Source organism: Petaurus breviceps, unplaced genomic scaffold, assembly GCF_028583685.1.
Source record: "Petaurus breviceps papuanus isolate PSGF00001 unplaced genomic scaffold, PetGlider_PUasm1.0 214, whole genome shotgun sequence".
Taxonomy (NCBI): Eukaryota; Metazoa; Chordata; class Mammalia; order Diprotodontia; family Petauridae; genus Petaurus; species Petaurus breviceps.
In genome coordinates this window covers 2,962,332-2,983,058 of record NW_027185863.1, presented here as the reverse complement: position 1 = coordinate 2,983,058, position 20,727 = coordinate 2,962,332, and the positions used below count along the sequence as shown (strand labels likewise).

Below are 20,727 nucleotides of genomic sequence, written 5' to 3'. Positions count from 1 at the left end.
CACTTCTATTCTCCCCACCTTTTCTTATCCCTTTCCCTTCTATTTTCCTGTAGAGCAAGATAGATTTCTATATACTATTGCCTGTATATCTTATTTCCAAGTTGCATCTAAAAATAATTTTTAACATTTATTTTTTAAAACTTTTGAGCTCCGCATTCTCTCCCTTCATCCCTCCCCATACACCCTCACTGAGAAGGCAAGCAATATGATGTAGGTTATACATGCATAGTCATGCAAAACATTTCTGTAATAGTCATGTTGTGAAAAACTAACTATATTTCCCTCCATCCTATCTTGCTCCCCCCCCCATTTATTTATTCCATTCTCTCCTTTGACTCTGTTCCACCTCAAAAGTGTTTGCTTATGATTACTCCTCCTTCCATTTTCCCTCCCTTCTTTCATCCCTTTCCCCCTATTTTCCTGTAGGGTAAGATAGATTTCCATACGCAATTGAATGTGCATGTTATTCCCTACTTCAGTCAAATCTGATGGAAATAAAGTTTATTAATTCCCTTTCACCTCCCCCCCTTCCCCTCCACTGTAAAATATTTTTCTTGCCTCTTTTATATGAAATAATTTATTCCATTCTACCTCTCCTTTTCTCCTTCTCCTAGTACATTCCTTTCTCAGCCAATAATTTTATTCTTTAGATATCATACCTTATATTCAACTTATCCTGTGCCCTCTGTCTATGTATATATATATACATATATATATATACACACATATTCATACACACACATATACATATTTCCTCAAACTACCCTAATATTGAAAAAGGTCTCATAAGTTACAAATATCATCTTTCCATGTAGGAATGTAAACAGTTCAACCCTAATAAGTCCCTTATGATTTCTCTTTCTAGTTTACCTTTTCATGATTCTCTTGAATCTTGTATTTGAAAGTCAAATTTTCTATTTGACTCTGGCCTTTTTCATCTAGAATGCTTTAAAGTTCTCTATTTCATTGAATATCCCATTTTTTCCCTTGAAGTATCACACTCAGTTTTGCTGGGTAGGTGATTCTTGGTTTTAATCCTAGTTCCTTTGACCTCTGGAATATCATATTCCAGACCCTCCAATCCCTTAATGTAGAAGCTGCTAAATCTTGTGTTATCCTAATTGTGTTTCCACAATACTTAAATTATTTCTTTCTGGCTGCTTACAATATTTTCTACTTGACCTGCGAAATCTAGAATTTGTCTACAACATTCCTAGGAATTTTCCTTTTGGGATCTGTTTCAGGAGGTGATCAGTGGATTCTTTCACTTTCTCTTTCACTTTTTCTCCTCTAGTTCTGAAATATCAGAGCAGTTTTCCTTGATAATTTCTTGAAAGATGATATCTAGACTCTTTTTTGATCATCGTTTTCAGGCAGTCCAATAATTTTTAAATCATCTCTCCTACTTTCCAGGTCAGTTGTTTTTCCAATGAGATATTTCACATTGTCTTCTTTTTTTTCCTTCTTTTGGTTTTGTTTTATAATTTCTTGATTTCTCATAGAGTCATTAGGTTCCATTTGCTCCATTCTAATTTTTAAGGAATTTTTTTTTCAGTGAGCTTTTGGACGTCCTTTTCCATTTGACCAATTTTGCTTTTAAAGGTATTCTTCTCCTCACTGGTTTTTTGGACCTCTTCTGTCATTCGGGTTAGTCTATTTTTTAAGGTGTTATTTTCTTCAGTATTTTTGGGGGGTCCCTTTAGCAGGCTGTTGACTCTTTTTTTCATGATTTTCTTGCATCACTCTTATTTCTCTACCCAATTTTTCCTCTACTACTCTTACTTCATTTTCAAAATGCTTTTTTTTTTAGCTCTTCCATGGCCTGAGACTGATTCATATTTTTCTTGGAGGCTTTGGATGTAGGAGTTTTGACTTTGTTGTCTTCTTTAGGTTGTATGTTTTGATCTTCCTTATCACCAAAGTAAGATTCTATATTTTGAGGTTTTTTTCCAACAGTTTGCTCATTTTCCCAATCACTTGACTTTTTAGCCTTTGTTAAATTAGGACTCTGTTTCCAGAGTAGAAAGTGCACTGTCCCAAGCTTCAGGGGTTTTATGCAACTGTTTTCAGAGACATTTCTAGGGATCTGTAAATTTTCCTTTCTTCCAAGGTGGCAGGAGCGAAGGAAAGGTGTTTACTCTTCTTCTGGTCTGTAAGTCACCATAAGCACTCTCTTTTTCCTTGGAACTGTGAGGAGGATTCCCTCTCCACAACAGCCACAGGCCATTTACTCCTCCTCACCCAAGGACTGCCACCCAGGACTGTGACCCATATTGAAGCATAGACAAAGCAAAAGAATCCTGCCTCAGTGCCAGCAAAGAGATCCCTGCAATCCCCCTCTGATCAGTCACTTGATTTCCTTACCATCTTTGGACTGAGAGTTCCAGAAGCAGCTGCTGCCCCCAGGCTGGAGCCAGACCATGCTCCTCTCTCCCCCAAGTCCAACAGACTTTTCCCACTGACCTTCTAAGTTGTCTTTGGCATTTGTGGGTTGAGAAGTCTGGAAACCACCACAGCTGCCAGTGATTCAGTCTCCTGAGGCCTATTCTGGATTTGCTGGGGCCCAGTCTGTGCCTGAACAGCCCAGGATGGACTGGGCTCCTCTCTCAGATTGATGCAATAGACCTTTCCTATAGACCTTCCAGGTGGTCTTAGGCTAGAAATTTGTTTCACTTTATCATTTTTGTGGGTTCTATTGCTCTAGAATATGTTTAGGGACTTTTTTTTGTCTTTTTGGGGGGAGGAAGGCAGGGCAATTGGGGTTAAGTGACTTTCCTAAGGTGACACAGCTAGTAAGTGTTAAATGTCTGAGGCAGAATTTGAATTCAGGTCCTCCTGACTCCAGGGCCAGTGCTCTATTCACTGCGTCACCTAGCAGCCCCATAGGGTCATTTTTTTTACAGGTATTTGGGAGAGAATTCAAGGAAATCCCTGCTTTCACTCTACCATCTTGGCTCTGCCCCTCTAAAATGACTAATTGTTTATGTTTTATAGTATACCTTATTATTAATACAGTAGCATATATACTTATGTATGTATTCATATATACATATGTATATACACATATATTGGGAATATATGCTCAAAAACATTTACTGATGACAGAACCCACAAAATGACACAAAGAAGCTAACCTCATGCTGAGGACAGCCCAGAAAACCAGCAGGAATTGGCTAGCGCAGCTCTCTGGGAGTTGACTCTATGCCCCCCTCCCACCCCCAAGGTTTTAGCCCCAGGGTGGGCCTGACCAGCCACCAGCCAGAGGGACTTCATATCACCATATCACCAGCAGCTGTGGCTGTTACCAGAATTATCGACACATAGATGCCAAGGATAAAGTGAGAGGTCAGTGCAGTGTGGATTTTGGAATCCAGTAGTTGGGGTGCCTTGGCCTTTATTCCCTGGAAGGAGAAGCCGCTGAGACATCAACACAGCCAGCCAGCGCATTCTTGCTTTAACCTGCTTGGATCTGGACTGCAGCCTAGGGTGGAGGTCCTGGGGTGTGTGTCCAGCTTGCCAGAGTGTGTGGAGGCTTCAGAGAGGGCACCCATCTAATACCTCCAGCAGATGAGAAAACCCCAGCATTTGGAAAGAAGCTCCCCTATCTGGTGGCAGAGTCCTACTGTGGCAAAAAGCCCAGGGGTCAAGTGACTGAGGGGTAAAATGAGCAGGCAAAGGAAGCAAAGCAAGCAAAGCAATCCAACATCAGACTCCTATTTTGGGGACAAAAAGGATCAAAGTATAGAACAGGAGGAACACAGTGAAGTCAGAACTCCTGCACCAAAAGCTTCCAAGAAAAATATGAGCTGGTTACAGGCCATAGAGGACCTTAAGAAGCAAATAAGAGTAGTGGAGGAAAAATTGGGAAGAGAAATGAGAACAATGAAAGAAAATTATGAAATGAGAGTCAACAACCTGACTGAGGAAAATAACACCTTTAAAAATAGACTAACTCAAATTATTCAAAAGAGATTCAAAAAGGCAATGAGGAGAATAATGCCTTAAAAAGCCGAATTTGCCAGATGGAAAAAGAATCTCAAAAGCTCACTGCAGTGAATCATTCCTTAAGAATTAGATTGGAGCAAATGGAAGCTAATGACTTTATGAGAAATCACTGGGTTCCAAAATTCCCAGATCAAGGAGAGAATATTACAAGCAGCCAGGAAGAAACAATTTGAATATTGTGGAAACACAATCAGGATAACACAGGATCTGTCAGCTTCTACACTGAGGGATCGAAGGGCTTGGAATATTATATTCTGGAGGGCAAAGGAGCTGGGATTAAAACCAAGAAAAACCTATCCAGCAAAACTGAGTATCATGTTTCAGGGGAAAATATGATCATTCAGTGGAATAGAGGACTTTCAAGCATTCTTGATGAAAAAACCAGAGTTGAATAGAAAATTTTATATTCAGATACAAGAAGCAAGAGAAGCATGAGAAGGTAAACAGGGAAAAGAAATCATAAGGAACTTATCAAAGTTGAACTATTTACATTCCTACATGGAAAATCAATCATTGTAACTGATGAAACTTTTCTCAGTATAAAAATAGTTGAAGGAAAAAAAAAAATTAATAAAAGAAAAAGAAAGGAGAGAGAGAGGGGTAGAGGGGGGGAGAGAGAGAGAGAGAGAGAGAGAGAGAGAGAGAGAGAGAGAGGAGGGTATATGGGCATGTGAATACATATGTGATTGTGTTTATATATGTTGACATAGATAGAGGGCACAGGACTGATTTAATAGGAAGGGATGACACTTAAAAGGTGAAATTAAGAGGTGAGAGAAGAATATGATGAGAGGAGATGGGGAGAGACAGAATGGAGTAAACTATCTCATATAGAAGAGGCAAGGGAAAATGGTTACAATAGAGGCGAAGAACAGGAAGGCAAAAAGGCAAAACCTTATTCTCATTGAATTTGGCTCACTGAGGGAATGGCATACACACTAAATAGAGTATCTCACCCTACAAGAGAGTAGGGGGGAAGGTATAAAGGGGGAGGGAATGAGAGGGAGGATGATGGAAGGGATGGCAGGCTGGAGGGAAGGGAAATTGGAAGCACCCACTTTCGAAAAGGGACAGGATCAAAGTAGAGAATAGAACAAGTGGGAGGTGGGACAGGAGGGAGGGAAATATAGTCAGTCTTTTACAATATATCTACCATGGTAATGTTTTGCATAGCTATATGTGTACAACCTATACTGAATTGCTTATCTTCCCAGTAAGGGTGAATGACAAGGGAGGAAGGGAATGAATCTGGAATTCAAAGTTTTAAAATCAAATATTTATATAAATACAATTATTAAAAAAAGTCTACTGATTGAAATATGCAATTTTAAATGTTTGGAAATCAGTAATCTAGACTAATGATCAGAAGAGAAAGTAAACAACCTAATTAAATATTTGTAACTTCATGGTAAAATTAGGTCCTAGAGAATAGGCCAGGATTGTTTGAGTTGCACTATTGTGTATGTGTTTTCATATAGATACTCTGATGAAAATTTACAAAACATTTTACTGAGTCATAGGATCAGAGTTGGCACAGGAAGGGACCTAAGAGCCATCTAGTCCAATCCCCTCCTTTTACAGATGAGGAAATTGAACTTCAGAGAAATGAAATTACTTAGCAGAGGCCCTCAGCTATTGTCAGGAAATATTTAAATCTAAGACTTTCTGATTCAAAGTCCATTGTCATTGACTTTGGGCCAGAATGCTGCCCAAAGAAGCAGTAGAAGACAGAATAAACAATCTCCGAAGAGGATATGTCATTGCTAAGCTGACCTTACTTCTTATGTTTTTGTTTTGCATGGAACTTTAAACTTTCTAGGTGTCTTTCAGGCAGCTAGATGGCACAGTGGATAGAACATTGGCCCGGGAGTCAGGAAGACCCAAATTCAAATTTGACCTCAGACGTTTACTAGCTATGTGACCCTGAGCAAGTCACTTAACCTTGTTTGCCTCAGTTTTCTCATCTGTAGATGTGGAGAAGGAAATGGCAAACCACTCCAGTGTTTTTGCCAAGAAAACCCCAAATGGGATCACAGAGACTCACTTGACTGAAATGACTAAACAACAATAAAAGGTGCTCTTTCAAATATCTTATCTCATTTCATCCTTGTAACAGCACTGTGATCTAAATGAAGAAATGGCATCATTTCTCTTTGATGACTGAGGAAACTGAGTCAATCAGATTAAGCTCGAGGTTAAATATTGGGAGATCCAGGACCAGGAATGAGGTCTCATCACTCCTACTCCTATATCTTCTTCCTTTCTCTTTCTTTCCCTTCCTTCCTCCCCCTCTTCCTTCTTTCTTTCTTTTTTCTTTCTCATACAACTTGAAAAGAAGGAACAAGCTTTGTTATGAAAACTTTACGATTTCATTTTTATACCACTGACTAACATTAGGCTTCAGCGACTTTTCTTAACCAGGAGACCATGAGACTTATTTATAGGAGACATAATCAACAACTATGGGAAACTTTGATTTTTAAAAATTATCTGAACAAGTTTTGATAAACTTTAAACTACAACAAAATCAGCTAAATGCCTATTTACAAGCGTAACCCTCTTGTCCCAAGCACCCAAATTATGGGATTATGGTGGAGATGAATGCCTTGCCCTGCAATAGGAGCAGGGTGTAGTTGGCAAGGCAAGAGGGCTTCAGTTCTTGGCTTAGTCTTCTTGGGAAGTATTTAAGTATCCAGTTGTTTCAGGCTCTTCTCCCTTTTGTCTTCAAGAGGGAAGATGGAAGAGACCAACCCCACCTTAGGTTGCTGAAGACAAAGACTGAGAAGACATGAGAAGAGCTGTCAGTCTTCACCATGTTTCTATCTCTAGCTTACTACAGCAGAAATTGTGGGGCATTTCCTTTTGCATGAGATCCAAGGTTCTCTCTTAGTTGAACTGAGTTACCTGCTCCCAATGAGAAAGGTCTTTCACTCTGTATTATGGTGTGTGTGTGTGTGTATTCTGTTATGTATGCCTTCTCTTATTTCTGTTTTTGCTATGATTTGGATAAATGGATTTCTTTGCTATTTACTATGTGCATTCATTGTGGAACTGATATTGATGGGAGAGGGGTGATGCCTACCTTGGATTTAGAGTTTGGGGTGCTCCTTTCCCCCAATAATAATGGAAAAACAATCAGAAGTTAGCTTGAACCCAACCATCTCCCCTTAACTAATAATAGTTAAGGGAACAGATAGGCCTGGTACTTTCCACCCAAGTGTCCCTCACTCTCTTAGGAGAGTAGTAGAACAGATTCTGGCTCCAATCTTCTGCTTCCCCTTCTGGCAGGAATGAAAGTCTTTCTTGGAAAAGAGAGGAAAGAGAAGAGGCTAGAGATGTCTATTCTCCCTCCCTTCAATCCAACACAAAGATAGGCATCACCAATGGTGGTCTCTTGTTACAGATGGAGCCTTAGTAAGTGTAGGTCACTCTGTTATGCAAGTATTTCTAGGTATACACAACTCCTACTATGAGAATGCCCTTTACTGAGATGGACTGTAGTTCATCTATGATTTACTATGACATAGAGGATACAGTAATAGACTTGTGTTCAGGAAGATCTGGCTTCAAATCCTACCTCTGGCCCTTAATAGCTATATGACCTTCACCAAGTCACAACTTTTCTGAGTCTCAATTACTTCATTTGTAAAATGAGGGGTTGGACTGGATTGGCTCCAAGGTCACTTCCAGCTCTAAGTTTATGATGCTATGAGTTGGCTTGAGGCACATGAGGTTAAATGACATGTCTAAGGTTACACAATTTACTTAAACCTTAAAAATAATCACTGACATACAGATAACTATGATAACTTCTCAGTTGCTCTTTCCCTTTCATTATTGTTCAATTGATCCTCTATTTTTTTGTATATTTTCCTTTTCTAGAAGAATATGAATACCAATCTGCTTCTACTTTCTTCCAATTGTATCATTTGATATGTCTTTGAAAATTTCTTTTCTTGTGTTTTGTCACATTCAGGCAGAGGAAAGAGCAGTAAATTTGCAACTAAAGCATCTAGCTTCAAATCCTTATTCTGCCACTGCCATTACTTGTACAAACTTGGCTAAGTCACATCTCTTTGCCTCAGTTTCTTCACCTGTAAAATAGGCCCTTTCTGCTCTAAATCTATAAATCTATGAGAAATACATTCCATTTCATTAATGGACCTACCATTCAGTCATTCTCTAGGTATTGGACACTTAAGTTGCCTTCTCTTTTTCACAATTACAAGTAATGTCTCTATAAATATTGGGAACAGATAGCTCATTTGCTTTTAATAAAGTTCACAGGCTATCTTTCTATCAATGAGTAACACTTAATTTTTCATACTTATTATTTACCTATATAATATGCATTATAAAACAGCCTCATTCCTGTGTCTGAACATGTAGCACTCATAGTTTCTGCAGGATGAAATTACAAACCTGTTTGTTTTTGTTTCTGAAGATATGTTTAAATGTACTTCAGTACTGACATATCTTTATAGAAACTTCTAATATCCTTCTGCAAAAAAATTTTTGTAATAAAGAATCCACTTCCCCTTTCTTGGTGCAAAAGATTACTAAGGGGTAAATGAGTTATAAATGTGACAAAGAATCATATAACACATCTCTGGGACCTGTAGTAATCTTTCACCACCCAGGGAAGTAATGCCAGAAAGAGTAAGAATTCAAAAGGGAAACAATAGACCCATACTGACCATAATCAGTCAGCATTTGAATACATAGAATCATGTCAGAAGGAATTTCAACACCATCCATTCATGCATGCATGCATGCATTCAGTCAACAAACACTTATTAGTCAGTCACTATATGCAGAACTCTGTGCCAGGTTGACCCTGGGGAAGGTAATAATCTAAGTCTGGTAATGTGGGCCTGTACTAGTGTGATGGCAGTGGAAAGGGACAAGAGAATACATCTAAGAGACTAAATAGATGTGTTTTCCTTGGTTATCTAATAAAATACCTACCTGAAACATGAATCACCTCTCTAGAACACATAACTGCAAAAAGTGCTCACCCAATCTCTGCTCAGGGCCTTAACTTGTTAATTTTTTGGACTATTTCATTTCTGGTCAGCTCTAATTGTTGAAGTAACATGACTTAATAGAGAATTGACCATAGAACCAGGAAAACATGGGTTCAATCCTGCTTCTTACAAACAGTGACTGGATGACCAATCCCTTAACTTCTCAGTGCTCTAGACAACAAGATTATAAATTTAAGAAAAAGTACTGCTTTATATTGATAGCCAGAATTTCCTCACACTTAGTGAAGTCACATTTCCAGTCCCTACCCTTAGGAGTTCTTTCTTGTTCTAAGCTGAGATCTGCTTCCATATAATCTACCCCTGCAAGCTCTAGTTTATCATAAAAGACATTTTTCTTTCCCTTTTTTAATGAGTACATTATCCTTTCCCCAGTTTTAGGGGTATAAGTCATCAAATTGTCTTAATTACCTTGACAAATGCTTGCAGCATGTTTTTTCTTTGTTATAAAATAAATGCTTATTATATTGTAGGTTATACTCCATAGGAGGAGCTGAGATTCTGATGATGCTACAAGATCCACCCCATGCCTTCTTATTGCTTTTCCTCTCCTCCCCCAAACCTCAAGCAACTATTTTCTGTTGTGTTTTTATCAGATACAGGAAAGCTACTTTGCTGACATTCACAGAGGCTCTGTGTTCTAGGAATGCAGTTCTCTTTGTTGAGTGTCACTTTGGCCTGAGGTTAGATGAAAAATCTGGAAGGGAGGTGTCAGAATGCTGGCACTCCTTCCTCAGGCAGACTGCACATTCTATGTAGCAGAAGAATGTGAAAAGGAAAATAAGACTGATTGATCCGCTATTTATATTTATGAAAAGCAGGATGGGGTAGTGGGAGGGAGGAAGAAGAATCATGAAATCTGGAAGCAGAAAGGACCTTAGAGCCCATTTAGTTCAATTCCCTTATTTTACAGAGGAGGAAACAAGCCCAGAGGGGTTGAGTGATTTGTCTAAGCTCAGAAGTAGGTGATCCAGAATTTGAACCCAGGTCCTCTGAGTCAAGAAAACCTGGGTTTTCTTGAAAACCAGCCTTCAACACATACTAGCTGTGAGACCATGGGAGATTGGCTTATCCTCTTAGGGCTGCTGGTGACTCATTAAAAATTACAAGTTATAGATTAGTTATCAGTATATATCAGTAGAGGAAGTTCCCATAGCTGGAACTCTGTATGTGTATACACACACACACACTTCCTAGAAAAGATTGTCTTGGTTGAGATGTGATAGATAAGATACTCAATGTGGCATTTTTTAAAGGTGTGGCCAACATGTTGATTTCTTTTGCTTTGAGTTGATTTCTTTGCAATTAAGTACAATTGTTCCTTATAATGGAAGGCTTGGGATGGGAGGTGGGATTCGGGGGATGAGTTGGTGGGAAGTGATAGAGGTTTTAAAAAAACAAGAAAAAATTAAAAAGTCACAAAAACCATAGAGAAGAAAGCAAAAAAGGTTTAGAAGGAGAGGCAAGGCAATTTTATTACTACCATGCTAATTTAATATATAATTTAGAAAACAAACCCATGTAGTAGCAGTTTAGTTTCATACAAATCCTCTTTTTGGTTTGTTTGTTTTTGTGTATCAAGATGTGTATGTTTATTGATGATTGTTAAGCCTATTATTAAAAAAAGAAGAAAAAGTCTGGAAAAGTAAGGAGTATGGGAAAAAGGATGTTTTCTTAACCAAAAGGTCTTCCCATCTGTAGAGGACAGAAAAAAGGAAAATTGACGGGTTCTCGGAGGAATTTCAATTTATAGAAGAAAAGTCCTGACAATGACTCTTAAACATTGCCATCAAAGGTTTGTAAAGAAAGTTACGTAATCCTCGTTCATGGAAGTATTTAAAACAGATTGACAAACTTAGACTGAGGAGTTAGTGCAATGGGCCATTCATTCATGGAGCCCTTTGGTCTTTCAGTTGCAGATAATTTCTAAATTTGGGAATTGTCCAAGGGAGATTTTTAGTATGGACTTGTGATTTAATTGGTGAAAGGAACACCCCAGTGAGGAAATTCTGACGATGCAGGAGAGCAATTGTCTTACCACAACTCTTTGAAAGGTTAAGAGACTTTCAAAGGGTCACAAAACTAGTATGTGTCGGAGATAGGATAGGAACGCAAGTTCTCGACTTCTTGTCAGCTCTCTATCCATTCTGCTGTATTGCCTTTCCCCGGGAAGATGACTGATCTTTTGACATTTGTCTCTCCCATTAGACACTGAACTCCTTGAGAGCAGGAACTGCTTTTTGCCCTTCCTTGTATCCCAAGATAAAGACAGTGCCTAGTACATAGTAGTCATCCAATAAATAACTTGTTGACTTGATTTTACGATGTGGGAAAAACACTTGTGTTCTTAAGTACTATACAATCCAAAAGATGTAGCAAGGTAGTGTAACAGAGAGAGTGCCAGGCCTGGAGTCAGGAAGACTCATATTCCTGAGTTCAAATCTGGCCTCAGACACTTACTAGTTGTGTGACCCTAGTTGAAGCAAGTCACTTCACCCTTTTTGCCTCAGTTTCCTCATCTGTAAAGTGAGCTAGAAAAGGAAATGGCAAACCACTCCAGTATCTTTGCCAAGAAAAGCCCAAATGGGGTCATGAAGAATAGGACACAATTGAAACGACTGAACAACATACAATGTAAAGTCATTATTCCTGACCTATCTCAGACTTTTACAGCAAGAGTGACACTCTTCCGATATTCCAAGTCACAAATTTTAAAATGTCATGGAATTATATAGCAGCTATGAAAAGAACAGTATTTTCATCCATTTCAATTCACAGATACATCTCTCACATAGACATACACATGTATATCTATAAATGTGTATATGTGTATGTATATACATATGTGTATACATGTGTGTATATATCTATATATGGGATGGTGTGAATTCTGAGTCAAATGGAGAGTGACATGCTGGGATCTTTCATCTGAAATAACTTGATCCCTTTATCAAATAAGTGGTTGCACTACTGGACTGTTATTTCCTATACCCTAAGAACACATGGGTCTAAAAATGGAGAGTTTAAGAAATGGAATCATTTTAGGCAAATTAAAAAGACTGAAACAGTTTTCCTGCGGAAACAGCTTGAATCCATCACTACCTGTCACCTGTCTTCTGATACAGACAACCCACCAGATGGCATACTTCAATTTCAATAACTTTGTTGGCAATGGGAAAAATATGTGAAAGCTGTTCAACATACATTGAATAGTCATGTTTAAGAACAGGTGTTATACCATGTGTTCTTACTTCCTGAAAAAATGGTAGAGGACTAAAACGACCTGTCTCTCCATTTCTTTGAGTTAAACTACCCTAGAAAAAAATTATTATTAACAAAACACAGCTTTGCTACTAGTCTACCTGTATGAGCAAATTAAAAGTTACTATCCCCATTAAATAGCAAACATGTGGAAAAAGGATTGGTTAATGGAATGAGAAGAGCTCTAGACTATGAGTTTTTTCACCTGTGGCAGGTTCCACAGCATCTAGGACAGGGGCTTTTTAAAGTGTGTGTGAGTATGTGTGTGCGTGTGTGCATGTGTGCATGCATGTGTGTGTTCCATAGGTTCCTTTGGAGTTCTAATGAAACCTATGGATTCTCAAAACAATATTTTTTTTTAAATTAAAGAAGTTCTAAACTTCAGTTAGAGGTTAATGAAAATAAAGTTGCATATCCCCCCCCCCCATCCAAGTTCATGGACCCTTGGAATGCTATGCACAAACCTAGGGTTAAGAGCTCCTATTTCGGGGTAAGCAATGTTAAGCATGACCTGCATTGGAGGGGGCGGGGAGAGGAGCGGACTGAAGACCATATGGGAGGTTGCTACAGGGTGGGAGGGGATTACAGCAAGAGAAGAGAGAGCTCACCTCCCTCCACCATCTGGTAGCTTCCTGTTTTCACTAATTATTCTTGTTAACTAGGTGCTGAGCTCTGTTGTTTCTTCACCGCTGAAGGGTTGTGAATGCTATCAGAATCCTCTGAGTTCAAAGCCTTGGGGCAAAGCTTCCATCATTCGAATCTAGTTATGACTCTAGGAATGAGCACATTAGACTTTTGTCTTGGAACTGAATGAGTATTTCTGGAATGAAGGTGACGATTTCATTCGGAAGGAAGGGAAGAAAGATGTGGACAAGGGCTTCAGGTATGTAAAGGGAATGGAACAGGGATGGTCACAGGAGAATCATTAGAAGACTCAGCACATCAAAGTCACTCTCTTTTCTGGGGCTGCACAATATGACATTGCTTCTTTCCAATTGATTTGGTCAATGAAACACCAAACTGGCTTATTCAGACCCTCTTTGGGGACTAGTTTCTTTTGCTTCTCTCTGTGCTGCATAGGCTATCCTCTTAAGATCAAAGGATCATTGATAGAGAACTGGAAAGGATCTCAGAGGCCATCTAGTCCAAATCACTCCTATTACAAATGAGGAAAGGGAGGCACAGGGAGTTTAAGTAATGACCAAAGAGTTAGCAATGATCAAATGTAGGGTCTGAACCCATGTCTGACTCCAAAGTTAATGCTCTTTATTAGGGATGGGGAACCTGTAGACTCAAGGTCACATGTGACCCTCTAGGTCCTCAAGTGCAGCCCTTTGACTAAATCAAAGCTTCATATAACAAATCCTCTTAATAAAAGGATTTGTTTTGTAAAACTTGGACTCAGTCAAAAGGCCACACCCAGGGACCTAGAAGATCACATCTGACCTTGAGGTTCCCCACCCCTGCTTGACTATATCATGAAAATTTTAGGAAGCAAACATTATGTACAGGACAGATTTTCGCCTTCTGGGGCCACATCTGTTTTAATGGCTCCCAGTGCAGACCTACTACACAAAAGAAACATTTGTATTGTAAAGTCCTTTCTAAAGACTAAAAATTATTTGGCATTCACAAAAGCTCTCTAATAGCTTTATACTTACATAGTTCCTTTTATCAGAAGACGACAAAGTACTTGATTCTTACTTGATTTAAAGTTGGGCATTTTCAGATGCAGGCTTGAATTTATTTGTATTTTTTTTATAGTTAAAATCAACTTTGGCAATATTTCCTCCCTTTTGAACTGTTTAGGAGTGCCTTATTAAGGTGTTTTTATTAAGCCCCCAGATCCTGTATGAAGATTCTCAGGCAGGAAGAAAGCATATGGCTCTTGTTTAAAAATGGAAACCTTAGCTTAGTATTTTAACAAAATCTGAGACAATTAGCACCTCCCCAAGATCGTGAAAAACCAGAGCTGCCAACGAGCGGTCTGTTTCTCCTGGCAGAACAGATGATGTCACCACTTTCCTAGACCCAGGGAGAGTTCGGGACAGCTGTAAAGTCACCTGTCTTGGCAGAGAGTCCAGGTTGTTAGCAGCTCTGATTTCTTAGGACTCCAGAGCAGTCATCTTGTGAAAACTTTTTCCTTCCTCAAAAGAACAGCTGTGGATTCACCAGCCCCATTGGCCTTTCCAAATAAGCAAATTTTAACTTTTATAAAAACTTTTGCAATTTTCTTTTATGTTCCCATTGTGCAAACTACTAAGACAATGGAAGAGGCTATTTTTTCTGTTGTGAATGCCAAGAGTGGGATACTTCCTGAGCACAGAGTTAAAATGGGGACTGTTTAAAGTTCGTGTGGAAAGAGGTTGCAATGGGTTTTGGGAAAAGACAATGGGTACTTATGGATATAGCACATTTGAATGGAGTATGACTGGTGACAATAGCAACCTTCTTCCCTATGTCCCCACATGTCCCCATGAGAGAAGGGGAGACTGCTGTTGGAGAAGTCACCTCCCTCCTGAAATGATAAATCATTTCCCTGATGTTCTTAGGATCACTGGTTCATAGATTTAGAACTACAATCAACCTTAGACTTCATTGAATCCATCCCTCCTTCTAAAGATGAGCTGACACCTAGAGAAGTTAAATGATTTGCCCAGGATCACAAAATTAGGGAGTGTCTGAGGCAAGATTCAAAAGCAGATCTTCCTGACTCCAAAGTGAATCCTCTGTTAACTGTTATCATACTACCTTTCTAGTAACTCTCTGCTCCTGGCCAGTTACCACCTTGGTATTTACAATGCTGAAATGACAAAGATGTTTTCATGTGGTACATAGAGCAAGCTTGATTTCTTTTTCTACAATGCTGTGAAAAGACCTCAGTGGCAGTAGATGCTGGTGAGAGAAGCAACAAGGTAAATACTCCAAACAGTGCCCATGAGTTCACCCAAAATATTTTACCTGAGACATCTGGAAAGTTCAGTCCTGAAAACATGGGTGATCAATCATTAGTTCTAGACTGACTGAGCCAGCTCCCAATCTGTGGACCCCCTAAGTCAGTTTTCTTAAACTTTTTTTTTTAACCTTGATAAATGTATTTCAGTACAACTGGTTTCCTTTGTAGTCTTATATATTTATTTCATACATTTAAGAGCATTATTCTGTTGGTTCATGTTCTCTTTTGTACTTTTTTCTCCTGTGAATTTTTAAGAAGTGTTATTAATAGGACTGGTTTTTTTGGTGTTTTGTTTGTTTGTTTTTTGCCTATCACTACCCACTAACATACCATTCTTTGCTTCTTCTCTTTATTAAAAATATATTCTAGCACAACACAGTATGTTCTTAACCCTTTTAATATTGAGAATTTGTAAGGAAAGCTTGTGTTTATCATTGGGGAAGAAGCAGACGAAGTTCCTAGATTCCACCCAGGCTGGAGTGACAAGCCAGATTCAATGAGAGATCCCAAATGTGTCCCTGGGCTCTTCATGTAAAGAGGGAGCCTCTGATATGAAGTTTACTTTAACTACCAGTATTTTTATCCCATTATAATTGGGATAAACTCAAAATAGCTAAGTGATTTGCTGACATTCACACAGCAAGTCAATGATGTAACTTAGATGTTGCAGTTTGTCCTTCATTCTCAAAGAGGACCATGACATCAGGGAGATGATGACATGATTTAATTGAATTAGATCTGAGTGAGGGAGGACAGTGCAAGGTCACCAGCCTCGCTTTTTTCTCCAGAGCCATTTGGGTCCAGTGACCAGATACAGATCAGCATGTTTGGAGATGGATCAGGAACGCAGTGGGAGACTTTGGCCTTTTTTTTTTTAATTAAAAAAATTGGGTTGGGGCCTTTTTAAATTAATGTCTTTCTGAGTTCTCACTTTGAGTGAGGCAACACCCATTTAGTGAATAGGCCTATTGAAGAAGTTGAAGAAGTCAACTTATGGTCCCTTTAATAAAAAAGAAAAATTCACACTGGGAGGGAAGACCCTTAGACTTGCTGGACAAAAGAGAAACCATTACTATTTACATTCACCCTGAGGCAGGGAGGCCCAAAAAGTAACCATAAAGAGGCCTATTGTTATCCAATCGATGAGATCCAGAGTGAATTGGGTTTAAGACATGTTCTTTGAGAAAGAAGTCTAGCCAGTAAACTCCAAGATAACTAACTAGCCATCAAAATTTGCCTTCCTTTGGGCAGAATACCCTCAGGTAAGGGTATGATGCACCATTCTGGGAGAGGAAGGGAGAGGAGGAGAGAGAAGGATAGACAGGGTGGGTAGGGGGAGGGAGGAGAGGAGAGGAAGAGCTGAGTTGCCCAACGGGAACTGGCTAGCTGGGTCTCCACTCTGGAAGCTCGAACTACTCACAGGCTGTGGTTTGTCTTCATTCTGGAAGAAGACCATGACACAGGAAGATGATGATGCTAACTTAGATGAGAACTCGGGTCTTCCAACTCCCATTCCAATGCATTTTTTTCAACATATATTGGCATTTTAAGCCACATGGAACAAAACATGCTGGGAGAATGAAATAGAGTTGTTTTGTCAAAGTTTCTCCAGAATTTGAGAAACTAGTCAAATTCTCTTTATCAGAGTAGTCATTTTAGAATACTATCCAACTGACACAAGCACTTTGGTGTGCATGTTAAAGTTCATATGTGGAAGCAAGTCAATTTCTTTTTTTAAGTGACTTGCCCAAGGTCACACAGTAAGTGTTAAGAGTCTGAGGTCAAATTTGAATTCAGGTCCTCCTGACTCCAGGACCAGTGCTCTATTCATTGTGCCACCTAGCTGCCCCAGCAAGTCAATTTCTTAATGGGTTTCCCACTTGTAAATTGGTTGGTCTTAGCATATGTGTGTATTGCACATATACCTAAGGTTCATGCTATTTTTTCATGACAGGGCAAATCCTAGGTTAATTCCTGTGTTGGATTCCCCATAACAAGCAACAAATTAAACATTTTCCATTTTGTAATTATCCTTGCAATATACATGAAAATATGATGTCTCCAAGGGGGGACAAATGAGTCGACTGATGGTTTTTTCATAGTGCCACACAAAGGACATTGGTGATGAGTCATGGTTTGGTCCAAATTTCTAAGACCTGGAAAAATATGACAGGAAAATAAAAGGCTGTCTGAGCCTTATGGCATATTGCTATATTAGTCATCCAATAAAAATGGAATTTATGGTCCATAATTGCATTATTATAAGGCACAATAGCATGTTTTAAAATAGGAAGTTATAATTTTAAAAGCTTCTCCATGTTTTCAGATGACATAGGCTTGAGCTAAAGTGGATGTACAGAATTCTAAACAGTACTTCCAGCAACAATTTTCAATAGGAAGTAATACTATTAAAGTGATGCTGTCAGACTGAGGGAAGAAATGAGATACTATTGATCTTTAAAATAGGAGGAGATAGTTTTAGGTGAGTATCCAGGAATACCCTCAGCTAATGCCTTCTCTCTCCCCGTGCCATGTGCCAAGCAAATTTAACTCATTAATTACTGATGTCTATTCACATACTTTGTTTAATCACTCAAAAGGTAAAATTTTTAAAAAGCGATCCCCAAAATGACTAGGTTCTATTCTCTTCAATTATTAAATCACTCCCTCCTAGTGTCAGGCCCTTAGGAAGCTATATTGACCTTCTACTGAGGGCCCAGACAGATTGATATAAGATTGATTCACCATGGAGGGATGAAAGGCCTAAGAGAATTTGGCTTTATGTGACTTTTAAGTCATTTAAATGTAACCCTTTTGTCAACTTTCTCTCACCTTGACCCCAAGATAGAAAGGGACCTCTTACCTTACTCAGAGATCTGGGAATTCAAATATCTTATATTCTTCCATGAGTGGCCACTAGCTCCCCTTACAAGCATACAGACTCACAAGGCTCAAACTATGCACTATTTGTTTGTGAGTTCATGGAAACAAATTGGATTCACATCTGAGTCTAATAAGTGAGCTATCCTCCCTTGTCATCCCCCAAGACCTATCTAGTGTATAGTACTTTTCTAGGCACTGGACAAGGGGTGGGTGGGATTTGTTCTTCCTTAGTGCTGCCATCCACAGCAATTCTATCTACTGTACTATATTGCTTGTTTCCAGTTACATATGCTTCCTGTTTTTCTTTAAGCAGCATCACAGTTCTCCACCAATGTTTCCATCAAGCAGTCCTCCACTGATTCACTGAAGTTTACCTCAGTTTCCAGCAGATGGCAGACCTCTTGAAAGTGTTTCTGTTGTTCACAATCCCTACTTCCAGTCCCATGTTTTTTTCCTGGGGTTCACTCCTCTTTGCAGTTGAGTTCTCCTCCAGTAGATGGTGCTTACCACTCATCTGCATCATCCCATCCATCCCATTGACCTCTCATTCCTTTGTATAGACTAGGTTTCCTCCAAAAGAAAGGCATCATCCATTCTTCTAGGGGGATCATCTTTCTAACCTGAAAGAATCCAAGATTGTTTCTTTTTTTAAAATTATTTTTAGTTTTCAATATTCATTTCCACAAGATTTTGAGTTACTAATTTTCCCCTGTCTTTCTCCTACCCTCCACCCCAAGATAGTGAGCCTACTGAATACCCCTTACCCCAATCTGTTCTCTCTTATGTCCTCCCCCATTTCCCCCTATCTTTCTAGTGTGGCAAGATGGATTTCTATACCCCAGTGCCTGTATATCTGATTTCCCAGTTGCATGTAAAAAACCATTTTTTAAACATTTGTTTTTAAAACTTTGATTTCTAGATTATTTCCCTTCTTCCCTCCTCACCTACCCCCACTAGGAAGATAAGCAATTCAATATAGGTTCTACTTATGTAGTTAGGTAAAATGTTTCCATAGTAGTTATATTGTGAAAGACTAATTACATTTCCCGCCATCCTATCTTGCCCCCCACTTACTCTATTTTTTACTTTGACTCTGTCCCTTTTCAAAAATGTGTGCTTCTAACTACCCTCTCCCCCAATCTGCCCTCTCTTATCCCCTTCCCCCCTACTTTCCTGTAGGGTAAGATACCCAAATGAGTGTGTAGGTTATTCCCTCCTTAAGCCAGATTCAATGAGAATAGGGTTGACCCATTCCCTTTCATCTTCCTGCTCTTCCCTTCCATTGTAACAGTTTTCTCTTGCCTCTTTTATGTGAGATAATTTGCCCTATTCTATCTCTCCCTTTCTCCTCTCATTATATTCCTCTCTCACTTCTTAATTTTATATTTTAGATAGCATCCCTTCCTATTCAACTGATCCTATGCCCTCTGTCTATGTAGATGTGTACACACATATACACATACTCACATATGGATTTATACACACATACACCCTCCTATACATACATATATATGTATTATATGTATATATTATATATATATATATATACATATATCTTCCCTTCAACTATCCTCATACTGAGAAAAGTCTCATGAGTTATAATTATCGTTTTTCCATGTAAGAATGTAAATAGTTCAACATTAATAAGTTCCTTATGATTTCTTTTTCCTGGTTACCTTCTCATGCTTCTCTTGCTTCTTGTATTTGAAAGTCAAATTTTCTGTTCAGCTCTGGTTTTTCTATCAAGAATGCTTGAAAGTCCTCTATTTCATTGAATGACCATATTTTCTCCTAAAGCATTATTCTCAGTTATGCTGGGTAGGTGATTCTTGGTTTTAATCCTAGCTTCTTTGATCTCCAGAATATCATATTCCAAGCCCTTTGATCCCTTAATGTAGAAGCTGCTAGATCTTGTGTTTATCCTGATTGTGTTTCCACAATACTCAAATTGTTTTTCCTGGCTGCTTCTAATATTTTCTCCTTGACCTGGGAACTCTGGAATTTGGCTATGATATTCCATCGAATTTTCTTTTGAGATATTTTTCAAGAGGTGATTGGTAAATTCTTTCCATTTCTATTTTGCCCTCTGGTTCTAGAACATCAGGGCAATTTTCTTTGAGAATTTCCTGAAGGATGATTTCTAGGTTCTTTTTTTTTATCATGGCTTCTAGGTAGTCCAATAATTTTAAATGATCTTTCCTGGATCTATTTTCCAGGTCAGTGGTTTTTCCAATGAGATATTTCACATTGCCTTCTATTTTTTCATTCATTTGGATCTGTTTTATAGTATCTTGATTTCTCATAAAGTTATTAGCTTCCATTTGTTCCAATCTAATTTTGAAGGAATTATTCTCTTCAGTAAGTTTTTGAATTTCCTTCTCTATCTGGGTAATTGGGCTTTTTAAGGCATTCTTCTCCTCCTTGGATTTTTGAGCCTCTTTTTGCCATTTGAGTTAGTCTGTTTATTTTAAGGTGCTATTTTCTTCAGTCAGGCTGTTGGTTCATTTTTCCATGATTTTCTTTCATCATTCTCATTTCTCTTCCCAATTTTTCCTCCACTTCTCTTACTTAATTTTC

The 20,727-nt window shown here is 38.7% G+C and overlaps 2 long non-coding RNA genes across 4 annotated transcripts in view; one reads left to right on the top strand and one right to left on the bottom strand.

Annotated features, from left to right (window-relative positions):
* Positions 1-20,727, top strand: part of LOC138165709 (uncharacterized) — a 42,466-nt gene that overhangs the window by 15,440 nt on the left and 6,299 nt on the right. For both annotated transcript variants that reach the window (XR_011169422.1, XR_011169421.1), the window contains exon 3: positions 12,974-13,194. This is a non-coding gene — a long non-coding RNA (uncharacterized lncRNA). The remainder of the gene's footprint in view (positions 1-12,973; positions 13,195-20,727) is intronic.
* LOC138165710 (uncharacterized) overlaps positions 15,397-20,727 on the bottom strand; it is an 81,443-nt gene continuing 76,112 nt past the window's right edge. Inside the window, exons 4-5 of one of the 2 annotated variants that reach the window (XR_011169423.1) lie at positions 18,525-18,770; positions 15,397-17,423 (exon numbers count right to left, since the gene is read on the bottom strand). This is a non-coding gene — a long non-coding RNA (uncharacterized lncRNA). The remainder of the gene's footprint in view (positions 17,424-18,524; positions 18,771-20,727) is intronic. The other variant, XR_011169424.1, reaches the window with a different exon arrangement.